This window comes from Mercenaria mercenaria, chromosome 15, assembly GCF_021730395.1.
Source record: "Mercenaria mercenaria strain notata chromosome 15, MADL_Memer_1, whole genome shotgun sequence".
Taxonomy (NCBI): domain Eukaryota; kingdom Metazoa; phylum Mollusca; class Bivalvia; order Venerida; family Veneridae; genus Mercenaria; species Mercenaria mercenaria.
Genome location: NC_069375.1, coordinates 22,339,342 through 22,357,581, shown reverse-complemented (window position 1 = coordinate 22,357,581; position 18,240 = coordinate 22,339,342).

The window sequence follows — 18,240 nt, the reverse complement described above, 5'->3', positions numbered from 1 at the left end:
GAGGTAGGTAATTGATCTAGAAAAAGAAAAAATAAGTTTCAAATCTATATGCCTTTTAGTAATAGCTGTATGTACTTGCACGCAAAACTTTAACCAGAATTTTCTAAGTCCAAAAGGGGGCATAATTTGGCCAAAATACATGTCAGAGTTATGGGACTTGATCCAGTGAGGTAGGTAATTGATCTAGAAAAAGAAAAAATAAGTTTCAAATCTATATGCCTTTTAGTAATAGCTGTATGTACTTGCACGCAAAACTTTAACCAGAATTTTCTAAGTCCAAAAGGGGGCATAATTTGCCCAAAATGAAGGTCAGAGTTATGGGACTTGGTGCTATCAATTAGTTTTATAACCCCGAAGACACATGTGAAGTTTCAATTCAATATCTGCATTAGTTTTGGAGATAGTAACTTGCATGTAAAACTTTAACCAGAATTTTCTAAGTCCAAAAGGGGGCATAATTTGCTCAAAATACATGTTAGAGTTATGGAACTTGACCCAGTGAGGTTGGTAATTGACCTAGAAAAAGAATAAATAAGTTTCAAAGCTATATGCCTTTAAATGATAGCTGTATGTACTTGCATGCAAAAACTTAACCAAGGTGTGACGCCGACGCCGACGCCGACGCCAACACCAGGGTGAGTAGAATAGCTAGACTATTCTTCGAATAGTCGAGCTAAAAATGTGGCCTCTAGTGTTATTTTCTATGATTTGGCCTAGTAACCTAGTTTTTGACCTAGTGACCTAGTTTTTGACCCCACATGACCCAGATTAAAACTTGTCCATCATTTAATGAAAACAAACATTCTGACAAAGCAAAAAGGTGGCCTCTTGAGTATAAACAAGCTTTTCCTTTGATTTTATAAAGTGACCTAGTTTTTGACCCTACATGACCCAGAGTCAAAATTATATAAGACTTCATGATACCAAACATTCTGACCAAGTTTTATGTAGATTGAATCAAAAATGTGGCCCCTAGAGTGTTAACATGCTTTTCCTTTGATTTGGTCGGGTGACCTCGTTTTTGACCCCACATGACCCAGTTTCAAACTTGTCCTAGAGGTCATCAAGATAAACATTCTGACCAAGTTTCATGAAGATTGCATCATAAATGTGGCCTCTAGAGTGTTAACAAGCTTTTCCTTTAATATGACTTGGTGGCCTAGTCTTTGACCCCGCATGACCCAGATTCAAACTCGGCCTAAAGATCATGAAGATAAACATTTTTACCAAGTTTCATGATGATAGGGTCATAAATGTGCCCTCTAGAGTTTTAACAAGCTTTTCCTTTAAATTGACTGGGTGACCTAGTTTTTGACCCCACATGACCCAGATTCGAACTTGACCTAGAGGTCATCAATCAAGACAAACATTCTGACTAATTCTCATGGATTTCAAACTTAAAATGTGGTCTCTAGAGTGTGAACAAGATTTTCCTTTGATCTGGCCTAGTGACCTAGTTTTTGACCCCACATGACCCAGATTCATCCTTGGACTAGGAATCATCAAGATAAACCTTCTGACCAAGTTTTATGAAGATAGGGTCATAAATGTGGCCTCTAGAGTGTTAAAAAGCTTTTCCTTTGATCTGACCGGGTGACCTACTTTTTGACCCAACATGACCCAGATTCGAACCTGGCCTAGAGGTCATCAAGACAAACATTGTGACCAAGTTTCATGAATATAGGGTCATAAATGTGGCCTCTGGAGTGTTAACAAGCTTTTTCTTTGATTTGACCTGGTGACCTAGTTTTTGACCCCAGATGACCCAATATCGAACTCGTCCAAGATTTTATTGAGGGTAACATTATGACCATGTTTCATTAAGATTGGGTCAAAATTGTGACCTCTAGAGTGTTAACAGTCAAGTTGTTGACGATGACAGACGACTGATGACGGACACTGACGACGGACGACAGACACAGGGTGGTCACAAAAGCTCACCTTGAGCACTTTGTGCTCTGGTGAGCTAAAAATGTAGGGACACTGCAAGATGAAATAAGAATTTAAGGAATGATCTTGTTTATGACAAGCACACCCTGAATTAATCTGGTTTATTGATCTAGACAGTACAGGTTATTACTAAATGAATATTCAAGAGGCATTAGAAGATGAGGAAATAAAACTCTTGCAAGATATGTTTTAGTTATATTATGGTTCAACGATTGCCCATAAAGCTCAAGTTCCCTACAGCTAACGTTGTTATACCAATGGAGTTATTTGAGATCATTTATTTTCTATTCTTTGGGAAGCTGTTAAAATGGTAGAAATATATATAGGACTTAGACTTATAGTACGTCTAACGGTGCATCACATACTGAAGATTCATTCCTTTATATGGCCAGGACGCAGATTCCAATTTGTTTACAGGGCTGAAATTGTATTCAATGCTGTGGAACATCATTATGTTAATTTTCAGCTGTTTTTTCTAGTCTGTCAATTGTTTTTATAGGAAAATATTAATTTCTTCTAAGTAAATTTTCCATGTGTAACTTCGCTTGAATTTGCTTTTATTTGTTTTTTTTTTGTTTAATGTTGTTATAGCTTATGCTTGTCTTTGTTCCCTTGCAGGACACCCTGTATTTTTGCATCCTGCATTCTGCATAACCTTCCTACAATGGAATTAAATAACAACAAACCCTATCTACCTTTTCTTATTTTGTGACAACCCCCAGAATTCATGCTCTACCAGTAGCAACTCTGTCACACATTGGAATTGGTTCATAGCGCCATAACAACAGAGAAACAACAGCTTTTATTAGGCATATTGGTAAGTTCTTTGACATTATGGACATGCAAATTTTATTGAATTTTATATGGCAGCTCCAATTTAGTCAGTGGAAGAAATGGTAATTTTCATGTTCTTAAAAAATGGACAACAGAAAACCTAAAAATAACTGTTAACTCTGTTGTTGAGTGTGTTAAATTTTGTTTGAACAGAGGGATGTCATTTGTACTGACTGAAAAATTTAATCAGGTTGCAACTGTGTACAAAAGGCAAGTGTGTGTGAGAGAGAGTGAGGTGTGTGTGTATGAGGGGAGAAGAGAGCAAATACTAATCCTTTAATGCACAAGTTCAGCAGCAACATGCAGAAATTGAGAAAAGTAGGGATCAAGCTAGAGTCCACTCTGAGAAAACACCCACCTAGTGCCAACTGCACCTGACTGAGGATGGCACAACATTGGAATAATCAAAGGCCTGAATGGCCTGAGTCGGCTAATGATTGATGTACTGACAGTATAGTCTACCAGTTTCAGTTTGTTTTTAGTTTTTTTCTTAAAATTTCATAACACAGCTCGATATTTACCCAAAATATTATATCCGGATACGATTACACTTTTCTCCAGTTTGAACAATATATTTTACAAATTGTGATGATACGAAGACATTTAGCAGCAATTGGCAGTATCTGACATTGAAGTTTACGGTTAGATTACCTCTTATTTAAATCTTTTCATAAAAAAGTTGTTTCGTTTCGCCAAACATAGACGATCTACTTTCGATTTCAAAAACTACAAGAAAATACAATTTAATGTTTCGCCGATTTGTTTATTTCTCGAAAAATAAGAATTAAAATCATTTTTAATATCTGTAGTAACTAAACAAACCCTTAAGAGCTTCTTCTTCCGATAATTTATCCGTTTACTGACTGCAAAATTCATGTGTGTGTGTAGAAACCCACGCAAAGTTTATAGAAATCATACGATGCGTGTATACGTTCAATGTGGGAGAATTAAGGCTGATCGGGATCGGCTATGTTACCTAACGCATCCAGACGATTCAGATGTTGTTTTTAAAAGAGCATTGTGTGCATTTCTGTAATTTTATATACGTTTAGAAATTATTAGACATGCGTATTTGCATTATTTCTATACGTAATTTACGCTAATACGCATCTTATCTGGAGCCCTGTGGAACTATTTTTTGTCTTTCGCTGGACGTTACGCAAGCTTTGTAAGCCTGCGCAATTCATAAAATGCACATTTATGCTTAATGAGTTACATTCGAGTATTGCACAATTACAAGTCATAAATATGACAGATTACATCGTATATTGGTCATAGCAAAGGGAATTCACGCAACTTAACTTCATTCTTGCAGTGAACTGTTTGAAGTTTGAGAAATCTAATGGAACTACATCGCTTCACTGTGTTATTTGGTCCATTTAGACTTAGAGAATCGCTGGATAGCAAGGACTCGTCAAAACGATTACATCGTTTAGCCGACTCAAAAACCCACACACCAGTAATTATGCATGACCTTGAATCTGTTTTTAAATGAAGTTTTTAAATGCAGTTTGTGATAAAAACTCATTAAAATATTGTGATTAAGATAAGCCTTTATATAAGGGCACTAATATAAGGCACTAGTCTAATGTAACAACTCATAACATTACAAAACCTTCAAGTTGTGCATAATTATGTCCTCCAGTATTAGTAGTATCATTTAAAGACACTTGCTGCAGTTTCTTGTATGAGGGATAGGGCAAAAATTTCCAAATAATAGAATTTGTTCAGAGCCACTCATTTTCTTAAGACTGCATTCATCAATGAGATATATATTAAAGCCCTCAGTCAAAAACAGCCCTTTTGGTCCAATTATGGCCAACAAATGGGCCAATCTAGAAGAACCTGTAATAGATTCTGAATCGTGGAGAAAGATGCTTAGGCTGCATCTACCAACACAAATGCAAGAAATGCTTCAGCAATCATCCACAATACAAATGCTGGAAGTGGACACCAGAAACTGTCAAAAAAATTTCAAATTCTAACACAGGTCAGTCACAACCCAACACTGCTAGGTCAAACCCACAAAACAAAGTCAATAGATAAATCTAAGACCACTTTCATTAACTGGTGCAAGCTGGAAACCCTATTAGATGGCTACGACACAAAAATGAAACAATCTCTTGTGCAAGGTTTCAAGTTGGGTTTCGAGCTTAATTTTCATGGTAATGGAGACGGTACAGACAGTCCAAACTGCCGATGATCATCACAAAATCGTGAGTGCACAAATAACAAAAGAAACTAGAGCTATTACTAAAGGTGATGAATGTACCCCCCGCATGCACTGACACAGTACATTGCAATTTGACGCACACAAGATTGCATAATTTGTGGACTGTATGTATATAGACTGTATGTATAGTAACAAAAAACAAAGTCCCATAACTATGCAGAATATCTATCTAAAAGAATGTAACATGCACCATGCACAACTAGGGTTGGTACTGATTACTTGTGTAAAGTTTCATTAAATTGTGTGTAAGGGTTTGGTAGATTAGGCACGCAAAAGATTGCATATGCAGACTGTATGTACACAGTATGTTAACAAGAAACAAAGTCCCATAACTCTGCAATTTTTGTCGCTGAAAGAACCTAACATGCCCCATGCACAACTTCTGTTGTTACTGATCACTTGTGTGAAGTTTCATTAAATTGTGTCAAGGGGATGAGGAGAGATGGTGCGCACAAGATTGTGTCTATGTATATAGTATAGTAACAAAGAAACAAAGTCCCATAACTCTGCAAATTTTTTTTCTAAAAGAACCTAACATGCCCCATGCTCAACTACTGTTGTTACTGATCACTTGTGTGAAGTTTCATTAAATTGTGTCAAGGGGATGAGGAGAGATGGTGCGCACAAGATTGTGTCTATGTATATAGTATAGTAACAAAAAAACAAAGTCCCATAACTCTGCAAATTTTTTTTCTAAAAGAACCTAACATGCCCCATGCACAACTACTGTTGGTACTGATCACTTGTGTGAAGTTTCATTAAATTCTGTCAAGGGGATAAGGAGAGATGGTGCGCACAAGATTGCGTCTACGGACAGACGGCCAGACAGACAGACAGACAACCTGAAACCAGTATACCCCTCCCCCCCTTACAACTTTGTTGTCGAGGGGTACAATAAAAGCAAATCGAATTAGCGGTCCATTTTTGGGAAATCCCTTTAAAGACCACTTACATGTGTTGTTCCAAAAAGAGAACCTGGAGAATATAGAATGATTCACCATCTCACATGTCCTTGCAATACTGGAACCTCTGTAAATGATCAAGTCCCTGTTTCCAATGCAAATGCCGACCACACCATAACAAAAATCAAAACAATCGGCAGAAATGACTTTATGGCAAAAACAGGTTAATTATGCCCTGCTTTTAGAATTGTTCCAATATGTCCATCAGACTAATGTGGGGGAAGATAATTCTCTTTCAAGTCCTATCTTTTTGGCCATTTCTAAAGAAACCTCCACATTTTATTTACTTTATTTGCTGTTATAAATTTATTTTGCTTTGTAAAAATTTCAGAAATCTGTTTCTTTCATACAATAAACATACATGTTTTTCTACTTTTGTGATGTAAAAGCAAAAAAGATCATTTCGGGACCATTTAACCACATTTTATGTTAGTTGATTTCTACCATAACTGGTCATATAGAACTATGTAAGGCACTGTATAATGCATGGGTATACAAGGGAGTGAATCATATATTATAATGCATGGGAATACAAGCAAGTGAAAGATATATAGAATTATGCAATGTATAACACAAGGGTATACACGGGAGTGAAGCATGTATTATAATGCATGGGTATACAATCAAGTGCAGCATATATAGAATTATGCAATGTATAACACAAGGGTATACACGGGAGTGAAGCATATATTATAATGCATGGGTATACAAGGGAGGGAAGCATATATGGAACTATGCACTGTATAATGCATGGGTATACAAGGGGGGGTGGGGGGGAAGCATATATAGAACTATGCAGTGTTACAGTATAATGCATGGGTATACAAGGGGGTGAAGCATATAAAGAACTATGCACTGAGCAAAGCATGTATGAACAATGCAATATGTATAACAAATGGGTATAAGAGGGAGCGAAGCATGTATGAACAATGTAATATGTATAACAAATGGGTATACAAGGGAGCGAAGCATGTATGAACAATGCAATATGTACAACAAATGGGTATAAGAGGGAGCGAAGCATGTATGAACAATGCAATATGTTTAACAAACGGGTATAAGAGGGAGCGAAGCATGTATGAACAATGCAATATGTATAACAAATGGGTATAAGAGGAAGCGAAGCATGTATGAACAATGCAATATGTATAACAAATGGGTATACAAGGGAGTGAAGCATGTATGAACCATGCAATATGTATAACAAATGGGTATAAGAGGGTGTGTGTGTGTTCAGATTTAACGTCTTTCTCAACAATTTTTCAGTCATATGAATGACGGTGTCTGCTTGTAGCAGTGAGCACAATGCCAAACTTTATAGTGCTGTTTCACTGGAATATCACGCCGTAGACACATGACATGACACCCCACCCAGTCACATTATACTGACACCGGGCTGACCAGTCCTAGTGCTATCCTCTTAATGCTGAGCGCCAAGTGAGGAAGCTACTAGTACCATTTTCTACGTCTTTGGTATGACGCGTCCAGGGATTGAACCCACGACCTCCCGCACTCGAAGCGTGGGTATAAGAGGGAGTGAAGCATGTACGAACAATGCAATATGTATAACAAATGGGTATACAAGGGAGCGAAGCATGTATGAACAATGCAATATGTACAACAAATGGGTATAAGAGGGAGTAAAGCATGTATGAACAATGCAATATGTATAACAAATGGGTATAAGAGGGAGCGAAGCATGTATGAACAATTTAATGCAATATGTACAACAAATGGGTATAAGAGGGAGCGAAGCATGTATGAACAATGCAATATGTATAACAAATGGGTATACAAGGGAGCGAAGCATGTATGAACAATTTAATGCAATATGTACAACAAATGGGTATAAGAGGGAGTAAAGCATGTATGAACAATGCAATATGTATAACAAATGGGTATAAGAGGGAGCGAAGCATGTATGAACAATGCAATATGTATAACAAATGGGTATACAAGGGAGCGAAGCATGTATGAACAATTTAATGCAATATGTACAACAAATGGGTATAAGAGGGAGTAAAGCATGTATGAACAATGCAATACGTACAACAAATGGGTATAAGAGGGAGCGAAGCATGTATGAACAATGCAATATGTATAACAAATGGGTAAACAAGGGAGCGAAGCATGTATGAACATTTTAATGCAATATGTACAACAAATGAGTATAAGAGGGAGTAAAGCATGTATGAACAATGCAGTATGTATAACAAATGGGTATAAGAGGGAGCTAAGCATGTATGAACAATGCAATATGTATAACAAATGGGTATAAGAGGGAGTGAAGCATGTATGAACAATGCAATATGTATAACATTTTATTTATTTTATTTTGTTGGGTTTAACGTCGCACCGACACAATTTTAGGTCATATGGCGACTTTCCAGCTTTTACCGTATTTTGGTGTGTATAGGTCGCGGTAATGTATAGTCCGCATCTAATTTTTGCTCTGGAAATGGTCGGAAAATTTAACTTCTAGCGTATTAGTCACAGTTAAATTTCGGATTTTTTCCCCAGCAATATTTAATATTTACCGGCAAAAAAGTAATGGCGGCGGCCATATTGATGCCGCAGACTGAATTATTATCGGAACCTGATTGGTGGAAATCGGACAGTGTTATTTTCGTTCCCAACTGTTTCGTACCAACAGTAGTATCGGTAACAGACTACATCAAAGAAAAGCGGCTTTTTGACACTAATTGGCAGCAGACGGTTTGCGTTTACATTCTGTTGTCATGCAAGTTTAAGTGTGAATTGTTTGCACAGCAATTATAACACCTTTCCGTGTCATGTAATTAACCGCGTTCTTTTGATTTTGAGTAAAAAGATTAACAAAATATCTGTTTGGATTTTTTTCTTTTATTTAAAAATCAAAAGTAAAAAATTATCTTTCAAATTTTTTAATACGCTAAGAATTAGTATAAACAATGTTTGGAATGGAGGACGGATCTGTCCGGATTTTATCCAACCCGGAGTACATGTCAATGGCGTCCAGTAAAACGAAAGTAGAAACAAACGTAATTCAGACTGCAAAAACATCTTTGAATTAAACTCATTCGTAATTTTAATAGTCTGTATGGGTTATTTACGATATATTTTATTGAAAGTAACCGCTATTGGTTGAAAAGCCGCCGATATTGATATTTTTTATCCATTTTGTTCGTTCGTAACAGATGCACGTAATTTTGCGAGAGCTACGGTCATAAAATTGGCCCGAAAAAAAAAACTGCTGGCAATGTTCTGTCGTATAGGTCGCAGGAACTTTTTCAGGCAGCAAAATGGGTAGAAAAAGTGCGACCTATACACACCAAAATACGGCAATGGTGGAGGAAGACCCCAGGTGCCCCTCTGTGCACAATTTCATCACGAGCGGGCACCTGGGTAGAACCACCGACCCTCCGTAAGCCAGCTGGATGGCTTCCTCACGTGAAGAATTCTACGCCCCAAATGAGGTTTCGAACCCACATCGATGAGGGGCAAATGGTTTGAAGTCAACGACTCTAACCACTCGGCCACGGAGGCCCCAATATGTATAACAAATGGGTATACAAGGGAGCGAAGCATGTATGAACAATTTAATGCAATATGTACAACAAATGGGTATAAGAGGGAGTAAAGCATGTATGAACAATGCAATATGTATAACAAATGGGTATAAGAGGGAGCGAAGCATGTATGAACAATGCAATATGTACAACAAATGGGTATAAGAGGGAGCGAAGCATGTATGAACAATGCAATATGTATAACAAGTGGGTATACAAGGGAGCGAAGCATGTATGAACAATGCAATATGAACAACAAATGGGTATAAGAGGGAGCGAGGCATGTATGAACAATGCAATATGTATAACAAATGAGTATAAGAGGGAGTAAAGCATGTATGAACAATTTAATGCAATATGTATAACAAATGGGTATAAGAGGGAGCGAAGCATGTATGAACAATGCAATATGTATAACAAATGAGTATAAGAGGGAGTAAAGCATGTATGAACAATGCAATATGTATAACAAATGGGTATAAGAGGGAGCGAAGCATGTATGAACAATGCAATATGTATAACAAATGGGTATACAAGGGAGCGAAGCATGTATGAACAATTTAATGCAATATGTACAACAAATGGGTATAAGAGGGAGTAAAGAATGTATGAACAATGCAATATGTATAACAAATGGGTATAAGAGGGAGCGAAGCATGTATGAACAATGCAATATGTACAACAAATGGGTATAAGAGGGAGCAAAGCATGTATGAACAATGCAATATGTATAACAAATGGGTATACAAGGGAGCGAAGCATGTATGAACAATGCAATATGTACAACAAATGGGTATAAGAGGGAGTAAAGCATACATATGTCGAGCTTGCCAGCTGTCAAAAGGACTGGGAGTTGCACACAACACTCTGTCTCATTGAGGCAAACATTTATGCCAAATAAAACAGATTGCAAATGTTACAGATCTTGAAAGAATATAGAAGTCCACACAAAAAATCCTTACCAGTAGAGATAGGTCATAATACACCTCAAAATTGGATGTAATATGCATGTTGTACTACAGAAAAGTGGTCTTGATTTTTCCGTACGACCAGTAATAAAAAAGTTCGAAATAAGCTATTTATAGTAACAACAAAGGTAAGTAATTCTAGGTTCTTGCCCATGGCACACTCCATCTCATGATGGTGAACAATTGTGCCAAAATACATCAAAATCCCTCTATGAATGAAAAAGATATACTCCAGACAAAGTCATTCTTGTATCTGACCTTTTGACATCTAAGTGTGAACTTGACCTTAGACCTAAGGACCTGGTTCTTGCACATGACACTCCGTCTCATAATGGTAAACTTCACACCAAGTTAAATCAAAATTCCACTATGCATTAAGAAGAAATGCTCTGGAAAAGCACATTCTTCAATTTGACCTTTGACCTCCAACTGTGACCTTGACCTTTGAGACAGGAACTTGGGGTTTGTGCTTGACACTCCTTCTCATTGAGGTTAACATTCATGCCAAATATAAACAAGATTGGTCCATACATATCAAAGTAACTGTTATGGTCCAGAAAAAATTGGACAGATGCACACACACACGCACGCACTGATGCATGCACACACGCCAATTCACATACACTGAACCGCCAAAAGTGGCGACTAAGTCGAAAATGTAAAAATATGAGCTGTATAACACTTGGATATAGTACAAGAGAGTGAAGCATATATGCACTGTATTAAACACTTGGGTATTAAATCAAGCAAGGATAACAATCTGACTAAAGTACTTGATCTACTAAATGAAGATCTGAGAATGACCCATTCACATTCGTCTTTCTGTTTATTTTGGATTTCCAATATTGCTATTTTTATTTTCGCAAATCTATTTTTATTTGAACCAGTCAGATGACTTGTTCAAATGCCAAAGAGTAAGAAAAATTTGCAGTCAGTCCAGGGCTCGAACGCGGGACCCCTCACTTACAGAGCAAGTGCCCAGAGTCTGAGACTGAGCTAACCGGCTTTCTGACATCCTACAACGTAAGAATTGTAAATATCAAAAACCAAGACTTTTTTAAGCTTGCAGAATGTTGTAAGTTAGCTTTTGATTGGCTAGTGGAAGGGTCGTCAGAACCAGGCTATCAATAGCTCGTTCTCAGATCCTAAGCTTAGCGTAATAGGAGATGTACTTTAGTCAGACTGGCAAGGATTATATATAGAAATATACATTGTGTAATGCATGGGTATGCAATATGTAAATGAGGCAAACACAGACACATGAAAAAAGTTACCAGCTGCGCTATAATCTGTATTTGATTTAAAAAAAATAATGATATCTTCTGACTCTATGGTAAAGCAGAAATGTTCAAAAATTGTTATTGATAAAATTTAAAGAAGTGAACATATTTAAGCACTGTGCTAAATGCTCATTTTGAAGTATTTCAGGACTGAATTTGACCCTATTCCCCACTCCTAATAGTATCTTTTTTCCTCCAATTTGGAAAAAAATCCCTAGAAAAAATATATGTTTTCCAACTAAAAAACATGTAGCACTTGAGTACATTTTATCTTCAAACCACAAGGCAATGTTTTATGTACACTTTCATCAAAAACACCACTTTTTAAAACATACTTTTATTCCTTTTTTTCCTTCAAAAAAAAAAAACAAACAAAATTGCTATCCTAGGTCTCTGGTCCTAATCCCCTAGCATCTTAAGGTTTACTGTTGATATGCTTTTGTACTCATATTAAATATAAAACACTTGTATACTAAACACATCTTTAATATAAAACACTTGTATACTAAACACATCTTTAATATAAAACAAGTGTATACTAAGTGCAAAAACAAAGGAAAAAACTGGTAATTGCCATCCATCTGGCAAAAAAAAAACAAACAATAACAGCAGATGAGTACGAGAAAGTAGACATTTGATTGAGCAACAAAAATTTAGTATCAAGATATGTCAACATCATCATCATCTGGTTTTAAACATCTTTAGCCAATGTATTTTGATCCTTATTTTCCCCAACATTAATTAACAATGCCTTCTCCTCCAGCTGACCATAACAAGTGTTATGATAAGCACACCCCAATCCCCATTGCAACAGATATCTTGCCTCTATCCATGTAAGTTAACCCCCACCAGTTTAACCACATTTTCCAAGATCACTCTTGTCTGTATGTCTGCCTGTATGTCTGTCTGTCTGTCTGTCTAGCTTACTATTGGTACCCATTATCTTTAAACCATATTATGTCTGAGGAGACAGATCTTCAGTGTGTATAGCTATTGTTCAAAGGTGCCATCCTAAACCTCCAGAGAACAAGAGCACCGCCTTGCGGGTGCTGACGCTCATCTGATTTTTTTTGTATAATAGAAATATTGTCCTACCCATGATTTTCTAAGTCTAAAAAGGGCCATCACTCTTGCAAAAAGCAGGATAGAGTTATGTTTCTTCATGTACAGTGTCCACTTATGATGGTGAAAAACTGTTGCAAGTTTTAAAGCAATAGTTTTGATAGTTTATGAGAAAAGTTGACTTCAACATAATATTCAACCAAGAAAACTGATTTTCTAAGTCCAAAAGGGGCAATAATTATTGCAAAAAGCAGGATGGAGTTATGTTGCTTGCTGTACAGGGTCAGCTTATGATGGTCAACAAGAGTTGCAAGTTTTAAAGCAATAGCTTTGATAGTTTAAGAGAAAAAGTTGACCTAAACATAAAACTTAACCAAGAAATCTGATATTTTCTAAGTCCAAAAGGGGCCATAAATCTTGCAAAAAGCAGGATGGAGTTATGTTTCTTGCTGTACAGGGTCAGCTTATGATGGTGAACAAGTGTTGCAAGTTTTAAAGGAATAGCTTTGATAGTTTAGGATAAAAGCTGACCTAAACATAAAACTTAACCAAGAAAACTGATTTTCTAAGTCCAAAAGGGGCAATAATTCTTGCAAAAAGCAAGATGGAGTTATGTTTCTTGATGTACAGGGTCTGCTTATGATGGTGAACAAGTATTCCAAGTTTCAAAGCAAAAGCTTTGATAGTTTAGGAGAAAAGTTGACCTAAACATAAAACTTAACCAAGAAATCTGATATTTTCTAAGTACAAAAGGGGCCATAAATCTTGCAAAAAGCAAGATGGAGTTATGTTTCTTGCTATACAGGGTCAGCTTATGATGGTGAACAAGTATTCCAAGTTTCAAAGCAATAGCTTTGATAGTTTAGGAGAAAAGCTGACCTAAACATAAAACTTAACCAGGCAACGCCGACGCAGACGCCGACGCCGACGCAGACAACCGCTCAAGTGATGACAATAACTCATCATTTTTTTTCAAAAAATCAGATGAGCTGAAAACAGTCCTGTCACTTTTGTCTGTTGATACTAACTATCCTTTGACGATTTTTCAAGTTATTTATCTTAGATAATAAGAATTTTGTTCCTACAGTAGAATATGTACAATACAGATTTATAAAGCAAAACAGATTTTGTAGCATCACTATTTTCAGTAAAGGTAAATTTTTACCTAACATCTAGCAATCTGCTGGTACCTGTTTACAGGTAGGTGGACTCTTATAAAAATTAAGTGCTTTGTCCAAAGATACACTGCAAAGGGAGCGACAAGGAATCGAACCCAGGGCCTTCACTCCAGGAAAGCGTCTTAGCCCTCTCAACCAATGCCTCGAAGTAACTTTGACAAGCACACACTGTACTTTATCAAGATACAGTGACCTCAGTGGCCATATATGGTAACTCAACATCAAAAGCACAGTCAAACCCTACTGAGCATGACAGGCTTCACAATATTGAAAAGCATAAACAGTGACCACAACAAAAATCACTCCAACTGCTTTCTATACAAACATGCATGTACATGCCTCCCAACTCTTAAGGTGAGCTACGCCATGACAATTATGCTTTATAAATAAAATGGAACATAATATACTATGGATTATCAACTGTATTATATATGGAAAATTGCAGATTTATCAGTATGAGCAAAGGATAGTTTGCATCAAAACTGTAACAATGTTCACCATTCAATATTCAAAACCTACATTTTTGCCAATTTTTTCATCATTAAATGAAGAAATTCATACAATTTTTTGGAAAATAATGAAATGCAGATCCAATCAAACAGGAGCTGTCACAGGACAGCAACGCTCGACTATTCAACAGCCTTGTCAATTAAATGAAGACAAAAGCCGAAAAAGGGGAATACTCTTGTAAAAATGCAAAACAGGGTTATGGAACCTGTACAGTGCATATAAGCTTATGACAGTGGACAAGTGTGTGAAGTTTCAATCCATTCCCATTAGTGAGTACTGAGGTACCAGCTTACATACAAAACCATAACGAAAAATTTCAAAGTCGAAAAAGGGGAAAAACCTTGCAGACGCACGTGCGAGTCCAATAGCTCTACTATTCTTTGAATAGTCGAGCTAGAAAGCCTAATTTGATCATTAAGTAATATGTTGGAACATGACTGTGTAAAGAAGGAAAAGAGCAAACAAAATCAAATTTAAAATTTTTGATAAAAGAAAGAGACCAAACGGAAGCTTCCAAATATCTTCTGTAACTCTTTTGTTTGTTATCATTTCAATCTCATTTTAGTTTGCTTTCCTTAAAATGTTCAGTTTTGCAGGTTCATTAATCTGAATGGTGACTACAGATAATTATATGTTCTGTCGGTATTTCAAAGCTGTAAAATAATTACATAAAAAAAAAGTCTGCCCCTGTGGTCTATATATCTATGATTAAAACTGACCACAGCCAATTAAGATGAAAAATAACTTCATATTCAAGTCAAGAAGAAGTTCCCAAGCTGGGGATGCCGCCAACACTTGTGGATTTGAACAGGGAAAAAATGGATTTTAACAAATTACTATATTAAAAGCACATCTTTATAGCTGCTGTAAAAAAAACGTAATCAAAAGAGACCTTTAAGAGTGATTTTCCGAAATCTGAGACATATTTAATACATACTCGAGTTGAAAAAATAGCAGAAGTGCTGCAAGTTGGCAAAAACTAAAATTAATTTTTATTTTCAAAACACCCCACTTAACGATTGAGAGGACACTGTTAATTTCCACAATTTTGACAAACTCCTAAGCTATAATTCTAGAGAAACTTATACAAACCAGCTGGTTACCAATTTCGACATAAATTTTATAGAGATTACACATTCTGTGTAAGTTAAAGATTCAGATCTGAGAAAAAATACTGTTCTAGCTGGTTATCAAACTTTGCCTAGTTTTAATCAGTATTAATTTGGTTTATTTACAAACAATTGAAGAGGTACTATCAACTTTAAGAATTAAGAGTAACTCTAGGGCTGTAACTCAAGAGAATTCAACTGGTTATCAAACTTGGACGAGATAGTTTTCACCAAGTTTCGGGAACACTGGACAAGAACTGCTCAAGTTAGAGCATGGACAACTGATGTCACCTCATTAGACATCCTGTCAAGATAGGCATATAAAAATGGCAGTTTATAAGTTATAATGAGAAAAGCAAGGCAGGAAGCTGCAAGTGTAGCCACATGAAGGAATCTAAAGCTCAGGGTAACTTTACCTGAGTCTATGTTCTGTTATTATGAATAAATAAAACAGCAGTGCAAGCCAGGCGTAACGATAGATCTATAATACTTTTTATGTCTGGAAATTTAGGGAAGATGGCCATGTGACTGTGCGATCTGTGTTACAAAGGCATAAATCATCTGAAAAGGAAACAGTACTTTTTGTATCACTTTGGACTTCCAGCAAGTACAAGATACACTAAAGATATGAACTGCCCATACTAAATCTTTTAATATGTATCCCTGAGCAAAAAGTGCAAGGGCTATGTATGATTTACATAGGAAATTGGCCCCCAATTTTCATAAATATCATTTTGTGTGATTTTTGCCTAAAACCCTTGCCACTGTGTGATCTTTACTTAAAGACGTTACCACTGTGTGAATCTTACTTTATGTTCTTACCACTGTGCGAAACCTTGCCACTTTATAAGTTTCACATAAAGAATTTGCAACTGTATAAATCTTGCTACAAGACCTGATGGCAACTGTGTGAATCTTCCTTAAAGATCTTGACACTGTGTAAATCTTACTTGAAGACCTTGCAAATACGTGAATTTTACTTAACGACCTTGCAACTATGTGAACCTTACTTAAAGACCTCTCCACTCTTACGAATTTCACTTGAAGACTTAGCAAATGTATGACCTTGCCACTGTGTGAATTTTACTGTAGGACCTTGCTACTGTGTGAATTTTACTTTAGGACCTTGCCACTGTGTGAATTTTGCTTAAAAACCTTGCCAATGTGAGAATTTTACTTTAGGACCTTGCCAGGGTGTGGATTTTGCTTAAAAACCTTGCCACTGTGTGAATTTTACTTTAGGACCTTGCCACTGTGTGAATTTTACTTTAGGACCTTTGCCACTGTGTGAATTTTACTTTAGGACCTTGCCACTGTGTGAATTTTGCTTTAGGACCTTGCCACTGTGTGAATTTTACTTAAAAACCTTGCCACTGTGTGAATTTTATTTTAGGACCTTTGCCACTGTGTGAATACTACTTTAGGACCTCGCCACTGTGTGAATTTTACTTTAGGACCTTGCTACTATGTGAATTTTACTTAAAGACCTTGCCACTGTGTGAGTTTTACTTTGGGACCTTGCCACTGTGTGAATTTTACTTTAGGACCTTGCCATTTTACTTTAGGACCTTGCCACTGTGTGAATTTTACTTTAGGACCTTGCCACTGTGTGAAGTTTACTTAAAGACATTGCCACTGTGTGAATTTTGCTTAAAAACCTTGCCACTGTGTGAATTTTACTTTAGGACCTTGCCACTGTGTAAATTTCACTTAATGACCTTGCTACTGTGTGAATTTTACTTAAAGACCTTGCCACTGTGTGAATTTTACTTTAGGACCTTGCCACTGTGTGAATTTTACTTAAAGACCTTGCCACTGTGTGAATTTTAACTTTAAGACCTTGCCACTGTGTGAATTTTACATAAAGACCTTGCCACTGTGTGAATTTTGCTTAAAAACCTTGCCACTGTGTGAATTTTACTTTAGGACCTTGCCACTGTGTGAATTTTACTTAAGGACCTTTGCCACTGTGTGAATTTTACTTTAGGACCTTGCCACTGTGTGAATTTTACTTTAGGACCTTGCCACTGTGTGAATTTTACTTAAAGACCTTGCCACTGTGTGAATTTTACTTTAGGACCTTGCCACTGTGTGAATTTTACTTTAGGAACTTTCCACTGTGTGAATTTTACTTTAGGACCTTTCCACTGTGTGAATTTTACTTAAAGACCTTGCCACTGTGTGAACTTTGCTTAAAAACCTTGCCACTGTGTGAATTTTACTTTAGGACCTAACTACTGTGTGAATTTTACTTAAAGACCTTGCCACTGTGTGAATTTTACTATAGAACCTTGCCACTGTGTGAATTTTACTTTAGGACCTTGCCACTGCTTGCCACTGTGTGAATTTTACTTTAGGACCTTGCCACTGTGTGAATTTTACTTTAGGACCTTGCTATTGTGTGAATTTTACTTTAGGACCTTGCCACTGTGTGAATTTTACTATAGAACCTTGCCACTGTATGAATTTTACTTTAGGACCTTGCCACTGCTTGTCACTGTGTGAATTTTACTTTAGGACCTTGCCACTGTGTGAATTTTGCTTAAAGACCTTGCTACTGTGTGAATTTTACTTTAGGACCTTGCCACTGTGTGAATTTTACTTTA